Source organism: Chrysochloris asiatica, unplaced genomic scaffold, assembly GCF_000296735.1.
Source record: "Chrysochloris asiatica unplaced genomic scaffold, ChrAsi1.0 scaffold00007, whole genome shotgun sequence".
NCBI classification, from domain to species: domain Eukaryota; kingdom Metazoa; phylum Chordata; class Mammalia; order Afrosoricida; family Chrysochloridae; genus Chrysochloris; species Chrysochloris asiatica.
This window is the reverse complement of record NW_006408525.1, coordinates 34,985,323-35,003,596: the sequence shown is the minus strand read 5'-3', so window position 1 is coordinate 35,003,596 and position 18,274 is coordinate 34,985,323. Positions and strand designations below refer to the sequence as shown.

General features: G+C 39.5%; 1 pseudogene; it reads left to right on the top strand.

Moving 5' to 3' along the window:
- The first annotated feature begins 2,514 nt into the window (after positions 1–2,514).
- LOC102829361 lies at positions 2,515–3,305 on the top strand (annotated as a pseudogene).
- The last annotated feature ends 14,969 nt before the right edge of the window (positions 3,306–18,274 follow it).

Genomic DNA, 18,274 nt, shown 5'->3' with positions numbered 1-18,274 from the left:
CAGATACTTTTTTACTCACCCTCATATATAGTTGTTGTTGTTAAGTGCCATTGAGTTGGCTCCAACTCGTAGCGACCCTGCATAGGGTTGCCAAGGAGAGACTAGTGAACTTGAACTACTGACCTTGCAGTCCAGCGCCTTAACCCACAGTGCCCTACCAGGACTCACTATGTATATATAAAGAGAGGTGGAGTCCTGGTAGATATATATAACTTATGTTCCATTGGCTAGGTTTTTTTTGACAAATTTTTCATATATATTCATGAGGAAAATTGGTCTATAATTTTCTTTTTTACTGATGGCTTGGCCTGGGTTTGGTATCAGAGTTATCCTTGCTTCATAAAATGAATTCAGGAGTTTTCTATCCTTTTTCACATTTGAGTTTCTGAATGTTAGATCGAATTCACCAATAAAGCCATCGGGGCCTGGATATTTTTTAGTTAGGAGTATTTTAATGACTTGATCAATTTATTCTCTTGTTATAGGCCTGGTTCAAGATTTCTACTTCAGTCTGTGCTCATTTAGGTAGGTTGTGTGTTTCTAGAAATTTATCCATTTCTTTGAGATTTTCAAATATGTTGGAGTACAATTCTTCACAGTATTCTGTTATTATCCTGGTTAGTTCTGTTGATACGTCACCCGTATAATTTCTTGTTCATGCTATTTGTATCTTCTTCTTTTCTTTTGTTAGATTGTCAATGGTCTGTCAATTTTATTAATCCTTTCAAAGAACCAATTTCTTGTTTGGTTGATTCTTTCTATTGCTTTTCTGTTTTCTATGTCATTTATTTCTTCTATAGAAACACCGTTATATACACAACACTGCAACAAAAGTGTTCTACGGGTAAATACATGGACAAATCACAGGCTGAGTGAGTATGGGAGGGAGAGTAGGAGTACACCCATGCATAATACAACCTTTACAAGTTCTTTTCTTCTAGTGGCAGTTGGCTTACTTTGCTGCTCTTTTTCTAATTGTTGGAGATGTTGGGGTAAGGTGTGATTTTTGGTTCTTTCTTTCTTTTGGATGTGTGCATTTACTGCTATAAATTGCGCTCTGAGCACTGCTTATACTGTGTCCCAAAGGTTTTTATATGTCGTGTTTTCATTCTTGCTTGTTTCAAGGAATTTTTTTTTTTTCATATTTTGTTTGTTCTGTTACACAATATTTTAAAAACATAAAAGACACCTATAGATAACTGGTTTCAGGTGGAGCTTTGGGGGTAAGCAGCGGGTGGAGGGGGTTGTCGTGTAGTGCTGCATACGTATTCTGAGGTGAGGTTCAAGAACATCCTCTCAGAAGACTTCCAAGGTAGAGAGACAAAAGCAAATAGAAGCTGGAAACGAGTGGCCGGAAAAGTGGGAAGAAAACCTAGAGTGTGTGGCCCTGGAAGTCAGTTAAGACAGGCATTTGGCTTGTGACATTCAATGATTAAATGAGATCATTTGTGCAAACCATTTGTAACAGAGTTAATAAAAGATAATGCGCTGAACCACAAGGTCAGTTTGAGCAATTCAAACCCACCAGACACTCCTCAGAACCCCTATATAGGGTTGCCATGAGTCGGAACCAACTAGGCCGTACTTAACAGCAACAGTGATCATGGCCAAAGAGCATATCATTTGAACCTGGGGAAAGGCGATGAACTGTGAAAGACTAGAACCTGCTTGGTATACGGGATGAAAAACTGAAGGAGAGTGTCTATTCTTTTTTTTTTTTAAGTTTTTATTGTGAATTGAGTGATAGTTTACATGGGGAGCATCAGTTTTACACTCATCCTATCATATTCATTTCATTGCAATGATTACAATCCCCTACATGCTTCATCATTCCGCAGTATTTTCTTCTATTTCCTCTGTTTTGTTTTGTTTGGGATGCGCACCAAAACACTCAGGAATATACAATCTTTCAAAAGTGCCAAAGGGCAATCCCAGTCCACCCCCCCCTCCACCCCCCCGGCTGCCAGTACACAGACCCTCTCCCTCCATGAGTCTAGAATCCTCAGCTGCTCCATCTCTCCATTTCATCATCTCTGCCTCCATCTCTGGCATTTCCGCTTCTCTGGGTAGGGTCCCCAACTCTGTTCCCGCTCTTCTCCCTTGATAGTCTCATGATCCTCCACTCCAGGATAGTAAGATTGGCCACTCATCCCTTTTTGCTACAAAACCTCTACCTTTATAGTTGCAACTGTCGCAATTAGTCATAACAATAATTCATTATTGAATCATAAGAGTCTTGTCCCCATCTCCTTTCACCAGACCTGTCTAGACAGGATGAAAACCACTCAGTGGGGATTCTACACCCACCCCCCGCCCCCACACACTCTGAAAGTAAACTCCCTCTTGAAAACTTGTAAGTCAGTCACTTCATGCTTTTACAGTCCCCCCACTATAGGTAGCCAGTGTCTAAGTTGCCCATCCCTATCAACCCTGTGCATAGAAGGGATGGGAGAGAGTGTCTACTCTTGTTCTCCTTGGTGATTGAGAGTCTCTTCTGGCAAATAGCAGGCAGTCATGGGAAAATACGAACATCAGGTGGCCTTTATGAGTCCTATAGCAATACCCAGATGTAGGGACTCATCTCAATCTGCAGGGCCAACAATACAAGATTATTTGAATCAGCCAAGACTTACCTAGGAAGAAACAACTAGGAAAAAAAAACAAAAACAAAAAAAACTAGAAAGTAAAAAAGAAGGGCTCCAAGGCATTAGCTGAATTTGAAAAAAAAAGAATGAGAATTAGAATAAAGAAATATAAAAGAACAAAGATAAAATATTACGTGGAAATTGAGTTCATCTAAGAAAAAGGAAAGAAAGAAAAAGAAGAAATCTAATTGGTCCTTCATCTTCATCAAGCTCTGATTCTTCCAGCAGTTCTTAAGATTCTGAGGAGAACAAAAAACAAAGGAAAAAGAGAAAGAAAGAAAAAAACAGAAGAGTCAGTTGTTCATACAGATTTCCAGATAACTCTGCATCTGAATTAGAGAGCAAGGAATCCTTTAAAAAGAAAAGGAAATCAAAGGATGAGAGAAAGAAACGTATATGAGCAAAAAAAAAGAAAGAAGAGTCATCCTGAAAATATCCCGTTTATCATCTGACTCTTCCTCAGAATCAGATTATGAAGAGGAGGTGCAAGCAAAACAGAAAAGAAAAGAAAAGAAAAAAGACACGAAGATTTGGAAGAAGAAGAAGAAACAGCACAAGAAACGTAGTAAGAAGAAGAAAAAGAAATCTAGTTCAAATCACAAGTCAGGATACTATCTAGGAAAAAAGCAAGATTTCCTTGTTTTGAAAAGCAAAATCTAAAAGAACCATCAACTGTGAAAATTCTAGCATAGTTACCAAAATGCATAGTAGAATTATTCCTGGACTTTAACTAGCAAGTCAGTGCCTCTGTGCCAGAAAAGGCCATAATTGTTTCCTGTCACTTAGGAGTTTGTTTGTTTGTTTGTTTCCCCATTCCTTATTCCAATGGTTAATACTTCTGAAAACTAAAATGCCATTTGGAATTAAAGTAAAAATGTCTAGATAATATTTTTGACCAAAAAAAAAAAAAATCTAATTTTAAATGTACATAATTTAGATATATTTTTGAAATACAATAAGAATTATCCAGATTACTATAGTTGACATCTTTGAAACAAGGAGTTAACATTGATGTCTCAAAATCCTTACTTTTATAGCTAAGTGTATTTTATTTTTTCCTTAATAAACTTTTGTTTACATAGGGAAAGGGTTTAAACGGGAGAGAGTTTGATATTCCTTTGGCTAACTGATTCTTACATCAGCTTAGTTTTGCCAATACAGCCGCGACTCTTATTTCACTTAGTGGAATTCTGGGATGTTATATGCTGCTTCAAGCGAGTGAAAAAGCATGAGTAAGTATCCAAATTTATTATAAATTCCACTTCAATAGTACTGGATAATAGCATTAGAATGTTCCATGATTTGAATTGAATTTGATACCCTTTGGAAGGGGTCACTTTAAATTTTAAGACGTATTTCTTGATTGATGGTTATAAAGATTCTGAAATACTTCACATGTTTTATACTATTAAGTTTTCTTTATCCAGGAATATTCTATATAGCCAATGGTCCATTTTAAATATGATTTATGATTAGGATACAAGTTTTAAGTGGTAATTCTTAATTCTTGTCATATTAATGTCATTACTGTGCTTAATTGCACACTTGTTAAAATATTTAGCAGGTAAAAATCAGGTTGTTTTTGTTTTTTTTCAATATTTGATGCCTTCATATTGAAGCTGGTTTACTATAAGCAGGTTGACTGCCAGACTGCACTTTGCATCTTGTTACATAAAACTGTCAAAATCTTAGTATGCTATTGAAAAGTTGGTTCTCTTAAGCATTAATAGTGAATTAAAATTGTTAAGTTTAAGTGAGAATAGCATCATTGATCTTTATGTGTCATATTTTACTTAGATCTGGTGACTTGTGTCTACTGTGCATTTACACTTAACCACTAATGTTAAAATGAATTGAAAAAGTATTTTTACTTTATAAATTACACACACACACATATATCGAGAGAGAGAGAGAAAAGTAAACTATAAGGTGATATCTCAAAAAAACACCTGTTACAGAGAATGTGCTAATTATAGTACTGTACATACAAAGTATTTTGTCAGGACAAGAGGCTGAATAGCTTTTTTGGTTGTTGTTTTTAATTAGCTGTTTTTATTTCAGCTCTCTTGGATTGCAAGTAAAATTATTATAAAGATAGAAAATATCTAATAGACAAATCACATGTCAACTCCCCAAATTTTTGTATTGGAAATACCAGAATTTTTGTATTGAAAATACCAGAATTACTTAGTAAGGTTCAGGACTGTTAATATTAATGCCATGTTAGATCACATTGGGCCTTCACAACTATAGCTGTTTCTTAAATATATATCTACATAGCATATTTAGTAACATTTAAGAAATATTTTATAGCCATATATAAATTTTTTTAAATTGTTCTTTAAGAAGAGAAAAAAATGTGGCAAAGATATTTATAATTTATTAAATATGTATGTGCTCTGATCCACTTCCCAACATCTTGCAGTTAAGTGATGTCACTTGACTAAATTCTAGCAGAGGAATTGTGAGCGGAAGCGATGTGTGTTGTTTCCATACTGAAGTGTGGTATAAAGTTCTCCAAGACCCTGCAGCTCTCTTTACCTGCGATGGTGACCTGGAAGCACTGTCCTTAAAATGGGGTACTTAGAAGATGGATACAGCCTGGACCCCTCAGTCATTGTAAAGGATTTTCCCCAGAGAGCTGATAGACTTGATGTATACTTTTTGGGAGTGAGAAACAAACTCATCTGTTAGGCTACTAAAGGGAAGAAAAAAAAAAGGCAACTATACACACGGACCTCACTAGATGGAATACACAGAAATCAAATTGAATTGACTATATCTGTGAGGGGAGACAGTGGAAAAGCTTAATGTCATCAGCCAAAACATGGCCAGGAACAGACTGTGAAAGACACCATCTATTGCTCATATACAAGTTCAGGCTGAAGCTGAAGAAAATTAAAGCAAGTTCACGAGAGCTAAAATATGACCTTGAACATATCCCACCTGAATTGAGAGACCATCTCTCAATTGATGCATTAGACAGTAATGGCTAAAGACCATAAGAGTTGTGGGATCACATCAAAAACATCAGACATGAAAAAATCAAAAGGTCATTAAGAAGATAAGAAGGAAATGGATGTCAGAAGAGACTGAAATTTGCTCTCCAGCATAGAGATGCTAAACCAAATGGAAGACAAGAGGAGGTAAAAGAGGTGAACATAGAATTTCAAACAGCAGCTTGAGAAACAAATTAAAGTATTATAATGAAATGTGCAAAGACCCATAGTTAGAAAACCAAAAGGAAAGGACACATTCAACATTTCTCAAGCTGAAAGAATTGACAAAAAAATTTAAGCCTCGACTTGCAATACTGAAGAATTACATGGGCAAAATATTGAATGATGAATAAAACATCAAAAGAAGATGGAAGGAATATACAGAGTCACGACATTCAACTATTTCAAGAAGTAGATCAAGAGCCAGTGATACTGCAGGAAGAAGTCCAAGGTGCACTGAAGGCATTGACAAAGAACAAGGGTCTGGAAATTGATGGAATGCAAATTGAGAGCTTTCAACAAACTGATGCAGCACTAGGGGAATTCATTCATCTATTGTAAGAAATTTTGAAAACAGCCACCTGGTCAGCAAGTTGGAAGAGATTCATATTTTTGCCCATTTAAAGAGAGGTGACCTAATGAGGAATGAGGAAATCATTGTAAATGTAAAAGTAAAATTTTGCTGAAGATAATTAAAAAATGGCTGTAAGATGTTCAAGCCAGATTTAGACAAGTATGTGGAAAGAGGTATATCATTGCTGATGTCAGGTGGATCTTGGCTAAAAGCAGAGAATACCAGAAAGATATTTATTTGTGCTCTATTGACTATGGAAAGGCTTTTGACTGTGTGGATCATGACAAGCTATGGATAACATTGCAAAGAATGGGTATTCCAGGACACTTAATTGTGTCCATGAAGAACTTGTACGTAGACTAAGATGCAGTCATTTGAACAGAACAAGGGGATATTGAATGTTCTAAAATCAGTAAAGGTGGGCATCAGGATTGTATCCTTTTACCATATTTATTCAATGCTAAGCAAATAATTCAAGAAACTGCATTATGTGAAGAAGAACATGGCATCAGGATTGGAAAAAGACTCATTAATAACCTGTAATATGCAGATGATACAACCTTGCTTACTAGAAAAGAAGAGTACTTAAAATACTTTATTGTTTATCTGTCCTTGTATTGAAAGTTTTTTCTGTGCTCTCCTTATCTTGATCTTTCTGTGAGTCATTTGAAGTTACCTAAATATTCTTTTGAATTCTTTTTCAGTTAGTTCCATTAACTCTTTTTCCTCAGAAAGATTCTCTGGCTCTGCATCTTGATCATTTGTCTGAGCCATTCTCTCTTGTTTTTTCATGTGAGCTAAAATTGTCTGTTGTCTCTGGGACATTGTGATGTTATCTTATTTGTATTTAATTGATGATCATATGTTAATGTGTTCTTAGGCTCTCACTAACTGAATCCTGTGGGTGTAGCTAGAGAAGAGAAGCGTTTGTACCATTCTCCATTTGCCATTCGTGCACCTCAATTCAGGATGGGTTTGGCTGTGTTGGCTACTGTCTACCATTGATCAGGTGATATTTGTTGCTGTTGTTAAGTGCCTTTGAATTGTTCCGATTCATTGTGTCCCTGTACAGAGTTTCCAAGAAGCAGCTGGTGAGTTTGAACTGCCAACCTTGTAGTTCAAACTGACCTTGTGTCCTAGTGCCTATCCTACAGTGCCATACCAGGACTCCAATCAGGTGGTATTGGGTTGGTATTGGCTCTTTCCCAGTGGGTGGAGCTACAGCAGGTACAGTTGTGACTGAACTGTATGGGCACTGTTGTTGATTCCTGTAGGGTGGGAAAGAGTAGAAGCTCTCCCACCCTCACACTCACACACAAGAAAACAAATCAGAATAACAAGCAACCAACAATGAAAAGAGAAAATAATAAAAGAAAAAAATAATAAAACAGGCAGCAACTAGAAAAAAAAAGTATGATAGCTAAAAAAGAGACAAGAGGGACTGGGAAATGGAGTTATAGAAGGGAAACATAAGACAGGAAATAAACACTTGGAAAAACTAGGGAGAGAAAATTTAAAAAGAGAAAGAATGTAGCAAGTAGTAAATATCAAAAGGAAAAAAAGAAGAGGGGAAATGAGAAACAAAAGAAAACAAGGAAAAACAAATGCAGAGATAGGATAAAATTCAAGGTAATGGAAAGAGAAAGAGAAGAAATAATAGAAAAAAACAAAAACAAAAGGAGAAAAAAAAAAAACCAAAATACCCAGAGAGAAAACTCTGGGGGACTCCTGCCATCCAAGGAGTTTAAGAATTGGATTCAGGAGGGATGTGGCAGCAGAGTTCCTGGCCCTAGATGGAGTTCTTGTAGGCCTAGGTGTTACCTATGTTCAGGGCACTCAATCCAAAATTCATTCATGAAGGCTCCTGAGGGCACTGGTTTCAGTGTCTCTTAGGACTATAGGACAACTGAGGAATGGGTGACTGCTTACAAAGGTTTCTGTTATACTAATGCTGGTCTGGTGGCTCTGCAGGTTCTGTAGATCCAGAATTGAGCTCACCTGAATCCAGGAGTCAAAGTGGTACAGCCAGTCCGCACCTCACACTGCCTGCAACCATGAAGTTCCAAACTTCCAAAGAGCAGGGTCTGTGTTAGGAGTAGATGAGAGTGAGAACTGGCCACACCTCTGGTCACCAGGGGAGCTTAGGGGAAAAGAAGGAATTGCACCTTTCCTGTTGCCTATATAAATCTGTTCTGTTAGCATAGAAAATCTTCTGTTGCAAAGCTGCTCATAAAAGTTTAACATGGTCATGCCACATCTGGCCAGTCATTTCCCAGTCAGTCTTCATCTCGCCATCCCTGCTCAGCGTCTCCTCCCAGTAAGCACTCAATCCACTTCTCTAGCCTTCCCTCTGAAGTTCAGAGTGCCAGGATTTTCATCTGTGTCTGTTTCATTTGGTCTCTCAGATCTTTGTTGTAGAGGGTCTGTGGCCTAGTCTGCCATCTTGCCAGGAGTGGCCTTTTCTTGAGTTTTTACATTAGTGGTCTCATGCAATATTTGTCCCTTTGTGATTGACTAATTTCACTCTCAATGCCTGATTTTTTTCAAAATAAATCTCCAGATCTTTCTTCTGAGATATCGCTACATGAACTTAAACTTCCAGTCTTCAGGTTAGCAGCCATATGCGATAACTGTTTGACCACCCAGGGAATTAATCCTCTTTATCCTTTACCTGTTCTTAATTACTGGGGTTGTCAGCCCCTGACTCAGTGGCAACTCATTGTTTATAGAGGCTAAATGACTAGTTAGGATCAGTGCAGTCTTAACTAGAATTAAAGAGCAAATAGACTAAGGTTTAAGATTGGAAATCCATACTAAATTAATCAATCTTGGCTGGTTCATCAGAATCAAGGTGAAGATAAGTTCTAGGCTAAGAAAGTCAACAAAGAAAAAAATTCTAGAATCTTGGTGGAAAGTCACAAATCAATAAGTGCAGAAGAGCACGAGCATAAAGTTCAAGAAGGATTTGGCAGGTGAAGTTAACTGTTAAGGTTTAGCTGAGTGTAACCTTCTGCCCTGATGGATTAATTTCTGATCAGAACAGACTTGGAGCAGAGTTCTGGGATAGGGGAAGTAATATTTTTTCTCATAGCCATTTCCTGAGCAGACATTGTTTCTGCACTGTCCTTGTCCTAGAAACACATGCTGAAGCATTATGTGGGTGGAGGCAGAGTCCCAAACAAAAACCACAGCACAATATAAAGCTCTTACAAAATTCAGAACAAGTGCTATGGAAAACAGAAATGAGAACAACGAAGGAAGGATAGCAGTTAGCAGGTGGGAGTTTAGGAAGTCACAGAAAATTCCAGAGAGAGTGTCATTTGAATTGACCTTGAAGAATAAACAAATGTTTGTGTGGCAGAGAACTGGGGAAGGACACTTATTCATTTAGCAAATATGTATTGTGTACTTAATTTTACACCAGGCATAGGTTCTAGTTAGTAGGCACAGAGCAACCTAGACAGGCAAAGCCCCTGCCACTGGAAAGCTTTCATTCTAGTGACAGCATAGGCAGAAGGAACTAAGAATGAGGAAGGAGAAGAAGAGAGTGAAAGATTATTTCAAGTGGGAGCAGAATGGAGCTTCTAAAGGCGTTCTCTGTTCTCTTTCCTTTAGATTGCAGATGTCCTGAGCATCTGGCAGGGTTATTCCATCATGGCTTTCAGTTGCCTGCAAAACCATTTTGAACATCTCAGCAAAGCAGGGTTGGCCCTTCGCCATGACCTCATGCCCTTAACCAAGCTAGATACAGAGGAGGAGAGACAGACTGGGAGGGAGTTAAATGAGACATTGATTGTGGCCAGATGGGTTTTAATGACTTATGGAGCATTTCGGAAGGACTTGGAAATAAGGATCAGAAGCTCACGAGAGGTGGGGTTGTAGTTAAGAGATTTAGGGTCATCAGAAAATACAGTAGTTGAAGTGATGGAAATACATACATTTGTCTGGGTGGATCATGTATAGAGGTAAAGAGGCAATCCCAGGGGACATGGGCATTTAGGGATCAAAAGGAGAGTAAGGACAAGTCAGCTATTCCAGTGGGGCTTTTCACTTCTCTCTCCTCGATTTTAGTGCTTTGTTGTTTAGTTCTATCGTTAATTCTGGGTCCAAAATCACCGGAGGGCCTTGGAGGGTCTTATGTCTCAGTGCTCCAGAATTGACCAGGAAGAGGCCTCTTAGACCACAATGCCACTTAGATCTTAGAATGTGCTCTAACCCTCTGCTTTGCATGGAGAGAGAATGAATGACAAAATGATGCCCCTGACCTTGGCTCCAAAGATTCCAAGGCCACCAGCTACTCTGCAGACCTGAATCTATTTCTTATATGCTGGTATCTGTGCCCGCCGTTGGAAGTTTCTTTGTGTAGACTCAAAAAAGATTTGTATTGCGAACTGTGAGCACAATGTGTAAACAGAGGAGCAGCTCTGTATTTTAAACTTGATGATCTAGAAAAACTAACTACAATTCTCGTCACCTTATACTGTTTCATGCCTTTGATCCTTACTCTGTCTTCTTTGCCTAACAAATAACCTCCTCCAAGCTCACCAGCTGCTCCTTGGAAACCCTACACAGGGTCGCTATGAGTCGGAACTGACTCGACACGGCCCTTCACAGCAACAACAAAGGTCTCTTCACTAATCTTTCTCCTACCAAAGGGCTTCTCTGTCTATCAAAATGGGAATATAACCACAGATATATGGCTTAGAGGAGCTCTGGTAGCGTAGTGGTTACGAATCGGGCTGCGAACCTTAAGGTCAGCGGTTCGAAACTACCAGCCGCTCCACGGGAGAAAGATGAGGCTTTCTACTCCCGTAAAGATTTACACCCTCGGAAACCCTGTACAGGGTCGCTATGGGTCGGACCCGACTCGATGGCACTTAACAACAACAACAATATGGCTTAGGGTTTACAATAAATTGGGTAGGGAATACAACTCAATCCATAACTCCTAGCATCCAGCCCTTCTGCTGCTCTGACTGAGCGGTGCCTTGGGTAAAATCCACCACTGCATCCACGAGGCCGTTTCAACTAGGACGAGTTCCTGATACAGCCACAGCAGTGCTGCCGTCTTGGCAAGTGTTTCCTCCATGTCCTGACTTTCGCATTACTTCTGAAATTCCAGCCTTCTGAGGGATATCCATATTAAGCAGTTATCTTTTGCTGACCTGCTCTCATGAAACAATAGGCCTTCTTGCTGCAAAGGTATCTTTCTTTTGTGGGTGTGAATTCTCTGGGGGCTGTTTTACCCACCAAATTCAGCTTGTGGAACCACAGTGCCCACACTAGGACTTGTCCCTTTGGTTCTGGTTGCATTAAATATGTTATTGAATTAAATATTTTAGTCCCATTCCAGTCTCTCTGAGCATTTGTAGATGAAACTGGGTCAAGAAGACAAGTTAAGTGGGAAAGCCCTTTCTCTGGACTGTAAGGTCTCAATAAAAGTTGTTGACCCGAATCACTGAAAAGTGCACAGTGAGCAGAATAAGTATCAAGGAAAGAAGGGGGAAGGAGAAAAAAAAAAGCTGTTTTAGTTATCTAGTATTGTTAAAACAGAAATACCACAAATGAATAACGTTAGCAGAAATTTATTCTCTCACAGATTAGGAGTCTGGAAGTCCAAATTCAGGTGCAGGTCATGAGAAGGCTTTCTCTGTCAGTTTTGGTGCAAGGTCCTTGTCTCCTTTCAACATCTGTGAAGCTGGCATTCCTTGGAGATCTCCATGTGTCTTGGAGTTAATTTCCCCCTGGATCTAGAAGGTTCTTAGCGCAGGAGCCTGGGTTCAAAGCAAGGCTCCATTCTCAGCTCTTCTTTTCTGGTAGTAGTGGGTCCCTCTGATCCTGGCTCAGTTATTTAATTTCTTATATCTAAAAAGAGATTGATTCAAAATACATTTTATTCTATAGATCGCATTCTGCTTCATTATAGTAACTGCTTCCACTTCTGCCTCATTTACATCACGAGGTTAAGATTTATAACACATAGGATAGTTACATGAGATGACAAAATGGAGGAGAATTACGGAATACTGAGAAATATGACCTAGCCAAATGGACACATATTTTTGGCAGACACAATTCAATCCATAACAAGGCATTCCAAAGCCTAGAAGAGCCTCCCATGAATATAAGTCCAATAATTAGCTACATGAGGGTGTCTGTCTCCATCTGTTCTTCAAAGCTAACTCAGTGCTCTTATTACAAGGTCCTGAATCCTCTCGAATTGAGAGATCAAATCCCATTTGCTTATTGTTGTTGTTGTTGGGTGCCGTAAGTCAGTACCAACCCTGTATAGGGTTTCCAAGGAGCAGCATGTTTGAATCGCCAACCTTGCAGCTCAATCTGACCTTGCAGTCCAGTGCAAGGTCATACTAGTGGGTGACCACTAATAGTATCTCCTTCAAGCCAAAGAGTTCCAGGAAATCCATTTTGATTAATCATGACCTACTGATCAATTTCTTTTTCTCTGATTCCCAATGGCAGTTGCTTAAACATTATTTATTTGCAAGTAATCGTTGACTCAACTACCAGAAAGATACCTAAAAAGTATTGTGTACTGGTTAAGTGCCTGGGTTGTAGATTCTATAACCAGATTGGAACAAGACTTGAATCCTAGCACCATCATGAAAATGGTAGGCAAGTTTATGAATCTCTCTGCCGTGATTACCAAAATGAAGCGAAACCTGTGAAAGCCAGAACGCGAACTGTTATGTCTTCCTACGTCTCCCAAGTTTTCTGCCTTTGAGAAAAATACATCTCATCACTTTTTTAAAAAGGATATCTGATAGCATAGTGGTTACGAATCAGGCTGCTAATCTCATGGTCATCAGTTCGAAACTACCAATAGTTCCGTGGGAGAAAGATGAGACGTTCTGCTCCCATAAAGATTTATAGTCTTGGAAACCCTGTACAGGGTTGTTATAAGTTGGAAATCGACTCCATGGCACACCCCCAACACCGGCATCACTTGTTTATCACTATTACTGGAAGGAGTCCTGGTGTGGCACTGTAGGATAAACACTGCACTGCTAACTGCAAGGTAGACAGTTCAAACCCACCAACCACTCCTCGGAAACTCTATATAAGGTCGCTGTGAGTCGGAACAGACTTAATGGCACCTAACGACTATTAGTGAAAAGTATTTTAGCTTTCCTTCTCTGACAGGATGCACTACACAGGTTCTGGCTTTCACAGGTTTTACCGTAGAGATAAAAAATAATGGCTACTGTAAATAGTGATATATTCACAACCCTGGATACATAAATTGAGACATAGGGGTGAATGGTGAGGGAGGAAGAATGAGATTATTTTTTTGTTGAAGTCAAAGGCAAACCTGTGTGTCTAATTTGTGGCAATGCATTGTTGTTGTTGTTAAGTGCCGTTGAGTCGATTCCAACCCATAGCGACCCTCTATAGGTTTTCCGAGGAGCAGCTTGGGAGCTTGAACCGTTGATCTTACAGTTCAAACAGCTTTGCAGTCTGGCGCATTAGCCCACAGCGCCACCCCAGGATTTAGCAGTAATGGAAAAGCCAATCTGAAGTGTCTTTACAGTTCAAAACATGCTAAACTCAGTGAATTGGGAGGCCAAATGCATCTGGATGAAACCAATACTCTTCAGTGGAGTTTGGAATCACAACAAGCGGCTTTCACTAGGCCTTGTGAGATTCATTAACAACATTACTCGGATGAGTTATGTAGTGACTGAGCTTACCACAAAGAAGCTGAGGTTTCATGTAGAGGGAGAGTTTGTAAGAGTGCATGGTAGCTGCTGAGGAGTTGTTAGCACCTGACAAAGTTAAATTGTTTCAGAGTGTTAGTTTGTCTCAGCAAACTGGCTCAGGTCTGATTAATGACTTAGCACAAAATATTGAAAAAACATGAAGGATTCTGTATGAGATTTCTAATTTTTCTCTCTGGCTTGTGATGGACAAAAAATACTATCCAACTTTGCCGCCTTTGTTCATGGGATAACTGCGGAGTTTGACACACTAGCAGAACTGCTGTCACTGGAAGCCATGTGTGGATCTACAAGAGATGAGGATTTGTATATAATCCATAATTTCTTATGAGCCACACAGTTGAATGCCTTTGTATAGTCAGTAAAGCACAGGTATACCTCTTCATGGTATTCTCTGCTTTCAGCCAGGATCCATCTGACGTCTGCAATGATAGTCCTCATTCCACAGCCTCTGCTGAATCCAGCTTGAGTTTCTGCCAGTTCCCTGTGGATGTGCTGCTGCAACCATTTTTTTCATTATCTTCAGAAACATTTTTACCTGTGTGTGATATTAATGATGTCATTCAATAATTTCCACATCATCACTTTTGTTTGGAATGGGTACAAACATGGATCTCTTCCAGTCAGCCAAGTAGCTGTCTTTCAAAATTCTTAGCATAGGATGAGTGAGCACTTCAGTGTTGCATCCATTTGTTGAAACATTTCACTGGTACTCTGTCAATTCTTAGAGCCTTGTTTTTTTGCCAATACCTTCGGTGCAACTTGGACTTCTTCCATGACCATTGCTTCTTGATTGTATGCTACCTATCCTGAAATGGCTGAATGTTGACCAACTCTTTTGGTACAGTAAGTTTGTTTCTTCCTTCCATCTTTTGATACTTCCTGCATCATTCAATATTGTCTCCATTCAATAGAATTTCAATTCATTCAATAGAATTTTTTAATATTGCAACTTGAGATGTAAAATTTTCTTCAGTTCTTCCAGCTTGAGAAATGCTGAGTGTGTTCTTCCCTTTGGTTTTCTAACTCCAGGTCTTTCTTTGTACATTTCATTATAATGTTTTTCTTTGTCTTTTCAAGCTGCCCTTTGAAATTTTCTGTTCAGCTCTTATTACTTCATAATCCTTTTCATTTGTTTTAGATTCTCTACACTCAAGTTTTAGGGTCTCTTCTAAAGTCCATTTTGGTCTTTTCTTTCTTTCCTGTCTCTTTAATGACCTTTTGTTTTCTTCATGTATGATTTCCTTTACGTCATCCCACAGTTTGTCTGATCGTCAGTCATTAGTGTCCAATGCATCAAATCTGTTCTTGAGATGGTCTCTAAATTCAGGTGGAATATATTTAAGGTCATATGTTAGCTCTCATGGATTTGTTTTCATTTCCTTCAGCTTCAATTGAACTTGCATATGATCATTTGATAATGTGGTCTACAGTTGATCCCTGACCTTGTTCTGACAGATGATATTGAGTGTCCCCACTGGCTCTTTCCACAGATATCGTCCATCTATAGACTCGTGTGTATTCTAACTGGTGAGGTCCATATGCATGCTGTTGCTGTTGTTAAATGCTGTCAACTTGATTCCAACTCATAGCCACCCCATATAGGGTTTCCAAGGAGCAGCTGGTGGGTTTGAACTACCAGCCTTGAGGTTACCAGTCCAGTGCTTATCATACAGCACCGCACTAGTTGTTGCTTCCTGTTGTTGTTAAGTGCCGTCAAGTCAGTTCTGACACATAGCGACTCTGTATAGGATTTCTGGGAGCCAGCTGGTAGATTTGCTTATCCTGCAGCAGTACCCTGGATTTTGACAAACGGTATTTGCTATGATAAGTCATTGGTCTTGCAAAATTCTATCATGCGAACTCCAGCGTTGTTTCCATCACTAAGAACATATTTACCAGCTACTGATTGCCTCCTCTTTCCAACTTTCTCATTCCAATAACCAGTAATTATCACTGCTTCTTGACTGCACATTTGACAACTTCAAACGCAAAGACTGATAAAAATCTTCAGTTTCTCCTTCTTTCACATAAGTTGTTGGTGTATAAATTTGAGTAACAGTCACATTAACTCTTCTTCCTTGTAGATGTATGGGTGTTAGCTTATCATTGGTAGCACTGTACTTCAGGAAAGATTTAGAAATACTTTTTTTTATGATGAATGCAACCTTGTCAGTATGACATACCTGGAAAAATAGATTATACAATTGTCTGATTTAAAATTACCCATACCAGTTAATTTCAGCTACCTAATGCCTCTGATACTGATCTTTATGCATTCCATTTCATTTTTTGTTGACTTCCAATTTTCTTATGTGCAGACTTGGTCCACTCCATGTTCCAATTATTAATCCATTTTTACAGCTGTCTCTTTTCATTTTGAGTGGTGCCATGTGAGTAAATGAAGGTCCTGAAAGCTGTATTCCAGCCAAGTCACTAAGACTGACTCTACTTTAAGGCGGGAGCTCTTCCTCAATTGTATTTTGAGCACCTTCCAACCTCAGAGGCACATCTTCTGGCACTATAGCAGACAATGTTCCACTGCTATTCAGAAGGTGTTCACTAGTCAGTTTTTTTCAGAAGTGGATTGCTAGCTCTTCTTCCTAGTCTATTTTAGTCTGGAAGCTCTGCTGAAGCCTGTTCACCATGGGTGGTCCACTGGTATTTTAAATACTGGTAGCATTGCCACCACGGTAGGACAGACTGACAGACAAGTGACAGTAAACTAGTACATACATAAATAAGTCATCACATATTGTGATAATCACTTGGTTGGAAGTAAAGGAAGCAAGGGAGTGTTGGTGTGGCTCTGTAGGATAAGCACTGGACTACAAGGTCGGTTTGAATGGCAAGGTGGGCAGTTCAAAACTACCAGCCACTCCTCAAAAACCCTCTGGTAGTGGTGGTGGGGTGCTGTCTAGTTGGTTCCAACTCATAGTGTAGGATTTCTGAGGCAGTAAATCTTTATGGGAGCAGAAAGCCTCATCTTTCTTCCATGGAGTGGTCAGTAGACTTGAACTGCTGACCTTGCAGTTAGCAGCTCAGTGCTTAACCACTGTGTTACCAGGGCTCACTATACAGATTTGCTGTGAGTCAGAACCACCTTGAAGGCACTTAACAACAATTAAAGCAAGGGGGAGCGTGAAAGGGTTAGGAAGAGCTTGAGACAGAAGACACTAAAGTGGGAGGGACTTACAGTTTGAGAAACTGCAGAGACCATTTGCATGTTGGCACTTAGAGAGCCAATGGCTGAAATTCTGCAGAACCGTATATGTCATGGAAGGGAGTGTGACATTTCATGTAAGAGTAATACAGAGCTGGGGAGGGTTTTCAGCAAGGGATTAACAAGATCTGAATTACACTGAACTGTTTTAAAATGCACTTACTAACTTGCCTCTTTTCCAGAGTAGTGGTTCTCTACAAGGAGAATTGTATCAGAAATACCTGGGAGGCTTATGTTTAAACCAAAGCCCTGGGAGTCTTACTCCACCCACCCACCCATTCCAGTCACACATTTATTGGATTTGAAGGAGGGGGCTGATAGGAATAGTTCCCCAGGCAATTCTGACTCTCTACCACCTCTAGCACCTGCTCAGGTAGCTTGACAAGGCTGAAAAGAATGTGAGCTGCCTATCAGGAACTCTTTACCAATCTTATAGGTAGAGGAAAGGGACGGCTGTTCAGTGACTAACAATTCTATTCTGGTGACCTGGTCCTAGACTGCAGGAGCCCTTGTGGCACAGTGGATTAGTGCTTGGCTGCTTACTCAAGGTTGGCAGTTTTGAACCCACTAGCCACTCCATGGGGAAAGAAGTGGCATTGTGCTTCCATAAAGATTATAGCCTTAGACGCCCTATAACATTCTACTCTGTCCTACAGAGTCACTAGGAGTTGGAATTGACAATGGATTTTGGTTTAGGTCGCTACATTGGCACGTAGACCAACCTTTGAGGGAAAAGAGGAGAGGAAGCTCTGAGAGAAACAAAAGACTGGGAAACAGCAGAAAGACTAGGGTTTATAACTGAATAAGGAGGCACAGTTCAGCAAAACTAATCTCTACAATGGATTGGATAGAGGACTATACTATCTATCTATCTAAATATATGTGTATATTTGGGGAGAGAGAGAGAGAGATTGTTGTTAGGTGCCATCAAGTTGGTAGTAACTCATAGTGACCCTATGTACAACAGAACAAAACACTGCCCGGTCCTGGACCAACCTCACAATTGTTGCCACACTTGATTGAGCCCATTGATGCTGCCACTTTGCCAATCCATCTCGCTGAGAGTCTTCCTCTTTTTCTCTAACTCTCCACCAAAC